A 6,230-nucleotide genomic window follows, 5' to 3' on the forward strand; every position below is an offset into this window, starting at 1 on the left:
TTTATCCTTGCAAATAACCATTCTTTCCACTACGTCCATATGTAATCTGAGTTAGCTTTCATGTTGTCAAAAGATAACCACCTTTTGTACACCAGACTGGTACCAAATCCAGAAACAGATACATATCCCATTCAAAAGATCATTGTTTGTTGTTCTTCATATAAAACCAGTAAGAGAAAGAGGTACAAAAAATCTGAATATTGGTCATTATATACAAAGCTTGTACTTGATACCCAGCAGTCACTCCAATTCTTTTAAGAATTCTTTTTAAAAGCTTCTTAGCTTTTCTGTAATAAAACTACCTTATCAAAAGTTCTTGGATCTTCTGTGTCTATTTAATTAGCCTGTTAGGAGAAGTCTGGCACAATACTTCATTTTTTTCTTCTTTAAGCTTCCTACCTCTTTCCTACTGTGGATCTTATCAACTTCATCCAACCACAGTTGATTCAACTTCCCCTTCCTTTCCCATTCAACTCACTTCCTTTTTTATATATTTGTTTTGCACTTTGAACCCTATTCAATTATCTCTGTGCGATTCAAATACCACAATAGAATTCTTTCACACTGGTTTTTATAGGCAAAAGCATATTTTTATATGTAGATATTTTCACATATTTTGAAGGAAAAAAAGCCCATTCCCACAGGACCCATTGTCTTTCTAACAGCATGTGTATGTTTTAAAATTTCTCCATTTTTAATAAATGTTCAGCTAGTTGTTCTTGGTATTTAGGCATACATAATTCGCAAATTCTCACTTATAGACAAATAGTTTGCCCTTCAATATATTAATTTTCAGGTATGTATGCTACTCAATGCATCATACAATCTATTTAACAGTCTCTATAAATCATTTGGGTTCTCTCTAACAACACCGCTTCATCTGCATAAAACATACATATACATTCATATTCCTGAATGATACATCTCTAATGCAATCCTTATCCATCCATCCATCCATCCATCCATCCATCCATCCATCCATCCATCCATATCACAAGTAAAAAGACATCACACGTAGCTGGTTTTACTTAGCCTATATCTTGTGATTCTTCTAAATAAACATATGCACATTAAACTTTCTTTCTAGCAGTCATCTATTTTCTAACAACTGTTGAAGATGGGTGGCCTCTTCAACATCTTATGGGTGGCAAATAAATTTAATAAACAAACAAATAAATAATAAGTACACTTCCCAAATATTGCCCATTATTCCTATTGTACTATCATAAATTTCAACAGGAGAATCTCAGACATAATAATGCCCTTATTTAATCCAATGCCCTTATTTTCTTTTGCATTTAGTCCTGTGGTATCTTTCCATTTTTATAGGGGAACAATAATAGAATTCTTCCAATTATCAAACACAGGTAAAGTCTTCACATGCCAAACTATTGTAGAATACTTTGCAAGAATACCACATCTCAAGTTGTACCACTACATCTGCAGCCTTGGCATTTTTTTCAAGATTGTGAGAGAAATTACGATTTCATTTTTTTTTCTTGTTTACTGTTATAATTTCAGTCCATCTTTGAATACCACTGCTAATCCCAAACATCTTATACTTCCCATTAATAAATGCTCAACATCAGGGGTGAAATCTACTTACCTTCCTTACCGGTTCGGAAGGGCACGTACCATGTGCGCGTGCTTTGCTCATGTGCTTGCGTCACAGGAATGCACAGACCTTCTGCACATGCGCAAAACCTTCTGCGCATGTGCAAAATCTAAAAAACACATTACTTCCTGGTTAAAATCAGGAAGTAATGACACCTGGCCAAGTGGGCGGAGCTATGCTCTGCTGTCCCTACCGGATCGCCGAACCACCGGCCAAGATCGCTACTGGATCGGGCGATCCGGTCCGATCCGGGAGCATTTCATCCCTGCTCAACATATTTCTGTGATATTTTGTATCATAATTCTTTCCCCTCTGTTCTGAGTAGCTTCCATGTTCTAGGATGATGGCGCAGTGGCTAGAATGCAGTATTGCAGGCTAACTCATTGCTCATTCCAGAGTTCAATTCTGACTGGCTCAAGGTTGACTCAGCCTTCCATCCTTCTGAGGTTGATAAAATGAGGACTCAGATTGTTGGGGGCAATATGTTGACTCTGTGAATTGCTTAGAGAGGGCTGCAAAGCATTATGAAGTGGTATATAAGTCTAAGTGCTATTGCTATTTCCTTGCGTTCACTTTCCATTCATTCTATTGAAAAAATAGTCTATCCCCGGATATATTTGCATATTGTACAAGATTTGTATATTTTCTTTCTATGGTTCTTTTACTTGTATGCTTGTTTCTTTTTTCTTCTTTGTCAATTTTCCCCCAAGATCTTTATTCTATAAAATAACGTGTTGGTCACCCAGAAAACCTCATCACCTTTGAATTTCTGAATCTTGATCATTAAAATCAAATCAGTCATGCTTTTCAGTTCATGCTGTCACAGATAACCATGTAAACTAGTGGCCTCCAACCTTTTGGGAACCAGGGTCTGATTCCGTGGAGAGGTTTTTCTGTGGACCGGAAGGGGTGTGGTTTTGTGTGCTGCCTGCATCCCATGGATTGGGCTTTGCTTGTTTGCGTGGCTCAGTTTCTGGTATGCTGGCCTGGTGCTGGTCTAGGGACTGAGGGTTGGGGACCTCTGATGTAAACCATATACTTATGCTACAGGCTTTTCCTAAGCAGATACTTACTAGTCATCAAGACTCCTGACACACAAGACATGATCAAGAATTCCCAGTTTTACAAGGTAATACTTTTTAGGCACATAAGGACCTCTATAATCTTCTTTTCTAATTAAAGGGCTTTTCACTTTTCAGAATGAATTTTTATCCTCGTAGTTTTAAAAGCATTTATTGTAATGCATGAGGGGGATGACTGCTCTTCAAATTAAATGTTCTGCTGCAAAGAAATAAGTTATGTTGTTCTTTGCATTCCACCAAGAATTTGGAAATTCATTGTTTATATAATTGATCGTATATGTAACCTAATCTTGGGGCATTTGAACCTTTCCTAGATTCATTTGTTTTCTAATTGTATTATTATTTTGTTGTACTGTCAATTATGGGTGTGTTTGATGCTTTTGCAAACTCTTATGAGTTTGACTTGTAAAATTTTGAACACCTTGAATGTCAAAACAACAGTCTTTGAAGTTATTTACACCTGTGCTACTCTGTTCATTTCTTCTATTATTTTCAACCTCTGTGATCATTAAAATTAACACTACAAGTGAAGATCAGCCGACCTAGGCCCCCACCGGGAGAATATAATTATTACTGGTATTGCATGTAGGTAGCTTGTAGAAGTTACTGCATGTGTTAGGTCACAGACTTAGAGAATAAGCCCTAAACAAGATGTCAACGCAGAGAATCCCCCATTTATTATTTGGGGAAGGTTACATTTTCAATTTCAGTAGGTCACGTTGAAACTGAAGCTCTGTTGATGGTGTGAAGCAAACAATAAAATAGCAATAGGTAAAAGTTAACTTGGTTTCAACCACCTGAACAATAGTGTATAGATAATGTCAACTTGTCAAAAAGGAAATCTTTTCAGCTTGAAAAATGTGATTATTTATGGAAAAATAAAAGGGTGTATTTGAAGTGAAACAGAAGTTGTGTACATGTATGTGCCTTTTAAATGACAATTTTGTAAAGAAGGATGAAAATGTTCCTGAAAAAAATGTTCAGGCATTGACTTTAACTATAAATAGTATCTAATATCAGGATGATTCACAAGTTTTAATTAAGAAAATATAGTTACATATAAGAAAACAGTTCCTTTTCAACATATGGCATTAGGAAAACAACCACAGTTATTCAAATCTTTTTTTTACTACAATAAAGAATATTTTAAATTCAGTCAACAAGACTTAACGAGCATTTTAGCAATTAAAAGTTACATATTACTATAAATGTTAATGCAAAATGTTGTCCAGTCATCATAAGAAAGTACAGACAGCTGACTTGCAAATACTAAATAATTATTCTTTAAAATAAGACTTGATCTTTACTAAAATTTCTCTTCCCATGCACCCAAAGCTTCTGATGTGATGAAATCACAAAACTTGACAACACCAGAGAAAGCTAGAAAAGACCAGTTATGTGGGCAACTTTTCCTACCTCCTAACATTAAAATTATAAAGATTCTTACAGTTTCAATACTGAATGTCTGTAACAGTTCACACTCACCTTATATAGTACCACATAATTATATTCCAATGAAGTTTCTCTTATGTTGATTACTAATGTTTAATGATTCTAGGAGAACCAGGGTAGTGTAATGATTAAAGCAGAGATGTCCAACTTTGGCAACTTTAAGATTTCTGGGCTTCAACTCCCAGAATTCCTTAGCCAACATGGCCGGCTTGGGAATTCTGGGACTTGAAGTCCACATTTCTTAAAGTTGCCAAGGTTGGACATCTCTGGATTAAAGTGTTAGTTTTTGACAGAAAATAGCTCTTGACTCTAGAGAGACTTCAGGCCAGTTCTCTCTCTCTCAGCAATATTACTGTTGTGGAGATAAAATCAGGGAGGTCTTTATGTACACACTTTTTACCCACAGGAGAAATGGCAGGCAATAAACAACATTATAAATAAATAATAAATAAAACACTTACATTTTTCTCCCTAAAGCTCTGCATATTGCATCCATGAATTAAGTTGGATTGCATTTTCCATAGCTTAAAAAGTCTGCCTTTTGACTCTTGCACTCAAGATAATAGACTTCACATCAGAAATGGCTGTAAATCTCAACTCTTCAGGCTCTTAGCTGCATGTCCAGAATCTTACTTCTCAGAAGAAGTCTCACAGACACAGCACAGCTAGATTAGGTTTTTTTATTGCAACGTAGAATGTAACCAAATTCACGCAGAGGTCCTGGCTATTTGAATATTCATTCCTTTGAGAAATTTATGTGGCTGCCTATATAAAGAACCCTAGGCAGCTAATAAACTCACAAGTAATAAAAACACAAACGTAAAACTCTAAAAGCATCAGCACTATGACAGTACCCTCTCAAAAAAACAAAGAAAACAACAACAAAAAAAAGTCCATAAAAATGCTGGCTCAGTTGTCATCTTGATCCAATGCCTTTAATATAGAGGTTAAGGCCTCTATATTTCAAGGGGGAATTTAGACATTTCTGGCCAAAGTGATCTTTATGTTTCATTTTGTATTATACAACGATCAAACCGTAAAGATACTGTATGTGCTTGAACATTTAAATTTTACACTTCTTCCTTCCATGTTTCTAAGTCAATGGATATAGGTAGACCTTGTTGGACTACCTGTCTTGGACAGCGACTGTTTGCACTTAAGACAGTGATGAAAAAGTAATTTTGCAACCAATGCCTGCATTTACAATCTTTGCAAGTTTGAAAAGCAAAAGAAAGCTGAATTAAGATTGTTAAACATATCTGTGGCTTCATTTAGTGACTGAATTAACAACTGAATTGCCAATCCCAACTGTAGTTGCTAAATGAGAAATACCTATATATTTTTAAGGCTGTGGAAAGTATCTGATTTGCGTGGATATAACTATTCTTGAGCCTAGTTACTGCTAGTTCTTGTTCTCCAGCTTCATTCCTTACACATGGCTTTTGTTTTTTGCCTGCCACCTTGTAAATCAATTTTCTAACAGGTATATCCTGCTATAAGCAGATACCATATAGCACCATAAATACTTAGGCTGCTCACAATGCAGCATCCCTTCTTCCTAATGGTATAGCCACCTTTTCTTCATCCCATTAAAGCTTCTTTTAAATCTCCTATTTACCATGCTTTAGCACTTAATTGACACTTGGTTCCTTGGTTGGCCATTTATTTTTACTGGTCCCCCAAATATTCTGCACAAGCCTCTCCAAAATGAATAGGAGAAACTAAAAAGGCAATTTCACTCCTAGTGATTACTGATGAGAGCAATGAAAATCTGAAGTTTGGATATAAACTATTCAGACTAAGAACAAATGTATTCCTACTTAAACAGTCTACTACTACTACAGTTGATTGCGCAACTACCACCACCTAGCATCTGTATTAATAGTAGCAAGTGGCACTTTTACAAAATAACGTAATACAACTGTAGCCTAAAGGGTAGGAACCCCTAATCAAATTGTATATTTTGATGAACCCCTAAATGAACTGAAGCTGACATAACTGCTACATGATATGAAGTTAAACATGAGAAAGATCAATTTGGCCGGCGCTGCCTACACTTTGTATATAACTATACAAAATGG

The 6,230-nt window shown here is 35.8% G+C and overlaps 1 protein-coding gene across 3 annotated transcripts in view; it reads right to left on the reverse strand.

The window, feature by feature from the left end:
* Positions 1–6,230, reverse strand: part of HS3ST1 (heparan sulfate-glucosamine 3-sulfotransferase 1) — an 85,010-nt gene that overhangs the window by 2,656 nt on the left and 76,124 nt on the right. The window lies entirely within an intron of this gene.

This window comes from Pantherophis guttatus, chromosome 6 (assembly GCF_059756535.1).
Source record: "Pantherophis guttatus breed Tessera chromosome 6, ASM5975653v1, whole genome shotgun sequence".
Lineage (NCBI taxonomy): Eukaryota > Metazoa > Chordata > Lepidosauria > Squamata > Colubridae > Pantherophis > Pantherophis guttatus.